General features: G+C 46.1%; 1 pseudogene; it reads left to right on the top strand.

The window, feature by feature from the left end:
• The first annotated feature begins 2,458 nt into the window (after positions 1–2,458).
• LOC148363692 (bactericidal permeability-increasing protein-like) lies at positions 2,459–3,629 on the top strand (annotated as a pseudogene).
• The last annotated feature ends 73 nt before the right edge of the window (positions 3,630–3,702 follow it).

Raw genomic sequence — 3,702 nt, forward strand, 5'->3', positions numbered from 1 at the left:
ACTGCCAGTACGAGGACTATTTCTTGGACATAACAGGAGGGACGGGCTTTTATCATCTTACTCGGACTCGTGTCTCAACGTCTAAAACATTTACCAACACTGTAAAGTCCGTTCTTTGCCGGGCCGTGGATTCATTTCCTGACACGAGGTCTTTTCATCCGTTTGCCTAATAGGGGACGGTCCGAATACGGAAGTGTATTTTCTGTAGCGAGCGATGGCGGTGTCAGGGATAGAAAAACGGGTCAGTAGCCGGGACTGGGAAAGCAAACCGTGGTCGGGGTCAGAAATGTGTCGTAAGCCAGGACGGGAGAGTAGACGTAGTCGGAATCAAAAATTGGTCGAAAGCCGGGACGGGAGAGCAGACGTGGTCAGGATTAAAACAGGTTGTAGCCAGAGACAAATGGGAGCAAAATCGGGACAAGCGGGAGTCAGGATTGGAAAAGGCTTGCCTTGTATAAACAGAGGTTTGCAGACGACCTGACAACAGGGGACTGACAGGACTGGGTTTAAGCTGGGACAGGGAGCCGATCAGTATGTTTTGTATGTTTCGTTCCCTTAGAACTAGATATACTTTATTCATCCCCGCAGGGAAATTCACATTTCCAGCAGCACCCCTGCGCTGAGAACAATAAATAAATAAAGCAAAAAGAATACAATATACAAATACCCAATGTGATGTGCTAATACTCTCTGTAGTGTGTAGAGTATCTAGATAGTGCTACACAGAATATACATTGCAATTAAATATGGTAATGTGCAATGTAGGGGGTGTGGTTTAATGTGGGCCTTTACTCCGCCGGGTGGAGTTAACTAGCCTCATGGCACGAGGAAGGAAAGATCTCAGCATTTCAGTCTGTCCGTGGTACAAGACAGTGACAGCAGTCTGGCGCTGAAGCTGCTCTTCTGTCTGGATATAATGCAGTGTAGTGGATGTGATGAATTGTTCATGATTTACCGCAGCTTTTTCAGTGCCCGTCTCTCAGCTACTGTTGTCAGGCTGTCCAGCTCTGTGCCCACAACAGAGCTCGCTTTCCTCGCCAGTTTATCGAGACGAGAGGCATCCTTCTTCATGACGCTGCCTCCCCAACACGCTACGCATAGAAAAAGGCGCTTGCCACAACTGTCTCAGAATATTTTCAGGAGCTTTTTGCAGATGTTGAAGGGGGCCAGCCTTCTGAGGAAGTAAAGTCGGCTTTGACCTTTCCTACGTAGAGCTTCTGTGTTGACAGTCCAGTCCGGTTTATTGTCCAGCTGCACACCCAGGTATTTGTAGGTCTGGACAAATTCTACACATTCTCCTTTGATGGTTACGGGAACCGGGTGAGTTCTAGTTCTCCTGAAGTCCACCACCAACTCCCTGGTCTTGGTGGTGTTCAGGTGCAGGTGGTTTGCGTCGCTCTATTGGACAAAGTCCTGAATCAATTTCCTGTACTAGTTGGTATTCAAACACAGTCTGGGTTGTCTTTTTTGCATGTTTTGTCAGGTTAAAGCTAGATTGAGTTCAAACACATCCTGCTTTGCCTTTCATTTTTGGTTCTCTTAAAAATGGATGTTTTCTTGTTTTTGTTACCCAACACTTATAACTCTTTTTTGTTCTCTTTAAACTAGATGGTATTCAAATACATCCCAGATGGTCCTCCTTTCACGTTTTGTTTGGCACGAGCAAGTTTGTGTCCCAACATATCCGGCTTTGGCTTTCATGTTTAATGGGAGCTGGTTGGTGTTTGAACATGATGTAGTTCTAGCCACCGACGAGCATGTTTTCCGGGTCCTTGTAATTTTATGTTTTGTTACATTAGAACCAGAAGGTATTCTATCAGAACTTGTCTTTGATTGTTTTGTTCATTTTGAGCTTGTTGAGCCAGCATGAAATGTGCTTGTCTCGTCATGATGACATTCTTGTTTCGTTTCTTGCGCAGGCGTCCTTCCACTTTTGGTACTGTTAGAAAACATTCTTTCCAAGTTTTGTTGTATTGGAGTGGGTAGGTGTTGGAACATGACGTATTTGTTCTTTCCATGAACGATTATGTTCCCTTCATTCTCATTCTTTCATGTTTTGTTCAGCAAAATGCCAGTTTAGTATTCTGTGGTTGTCGTCCTTTCACGTATTGTTCATTTAGAGATCGTCATGGTTTCAACATGATGTAGCAGGGATGCGTGGTCAAGCCCGTGTTAGCGTAGTTTCATAACTTTGAATTCTAAAGATCCTAGCAAACTTCCATGTGCTGTTCCTGTACACTGTCAATAATCCATTTTCTTATATCTTGTTTTGTGTCGACATGTATGGGTTTTGTTTTTTTGGGCCACTCCTGAAGAAACCAGATTTGTGGAGGATTGGGACAGAGGAAAAACTTGGTACTCACTCCTCTTATCCAGTGAAAGAGAAAATAATTGCGTACAAAAGTAAAGCTTGAATTAAGGACTTGCGATTTGTTTTTTCCCCTCAGAAAATATAAAGATGTTCCTGTGGTGTTGGTTGTCCTCGACGACCTTCAGTCCTTCCACGTCGAGCGGCAATCCCGGCGTCCGGATCAAACTGACCTCCAAAGGCATCGAATACGGTAAATTGAAACTCCAGAGAAGGAGAACAAATACTCTAAGTCAAGACTCGAAGACAAAAAAGCAATCCGTTAAATCCAATGTGGAGATGAGAATTGAATACGTAAGTTTCAGGAATTAAAGACAAAAAAAAATGACGGCGAATCAGGAACGCAAGAGGAAACCCGATTCTTTGCTGAGCCATGTTCCTGCCTAGGTCGCCAACAACTGAGAATGGCGTCCATCCGGAAAAAGCTGGGGAGCATCAGCATTCCAAAACGTCTCGGGAACTGAAAACGTGTCCGTTGTCAGGAAAGTCCGGTACCGATTGTCTGAGTAAGACCTGACCCCGTTCCCCGGTATTGTTGGAATTGGTGTTCGCCAACAACCCATCCTCCTCCTGCCGGCTTTTGGAAGCGAATGATGGGAGCCGACTCCCTGCTAATAGGGAGACTGCCATAGGTTTGTGTCGTATGTGAACAAAACAACTCTTCCTAGACTGGTTTTGTTAACGAACGACATATCACTGTCCGGAATCGGCAATCTTTTTGTCATTTCTCGCTTGCATGCAAACGGATGCCTCAACATTAGCCGACTTGAGCGTGGTCTTGGTCCCCGGTACGGGCGTCCGACTGTCCGTGGGCGACACCCCCATTGGCATGACGGGTAGCTGGAGGGTCAAATACCGCCGGATCTTGTGAGTGGGGGCGGGGCTAAGGCACTGCCAATCAGGTTTTAGCAAAGTCCTAGTCCCTGGCAGGTTGAATGGCGGGTCCTTCGAGCTTTGGGTCCAGGTCGCGGCGGTGAAGAACGACGTCTTGCCTTTGAGGGACCTGAGCGGACGTCCCCAGGTCCGAAACCTGGACTGCGAGGCGAGCGTTAGGGACGTTTTCGTCAAACTGCGAGGCGGGGCCAGGTAAAAAGAAGCGGGGCCATGTTTCATAACGGCTGCTCACTAGTTATCATGTTCCGTTTCTTGTTCTTTTCTCAGTTGGCTGTATAACTTGTTCTGGAACTAACTCAACAAAGCTTTGAAGGATACGCTCCGAAAAAAGCTAAGTCTCTTTAAAGGGGCATTGCCGACCACTTGATGTCTCTGTGTGTAAAGGGCAACTGAAATCAAGTGCTAAAAAGTATGACAATACAATCTACGGAGACTCTGAG

Source organism: Urocampus carinirostris, chromosome 6 (assembly GCF_059441175.1).
Source record: "Urocampus carinirostris isolate Australia breed hairy pipefish chromosome 6, RoL_Ucar_1.0, whole genome shotgun sequence".
Lineage (NCBI taxonomy): Eukaryota > Metazoa > Chordata > Actinopteri > Syngnathiformes > Syngnathidae > Urocampus > Urocampus carinirostris.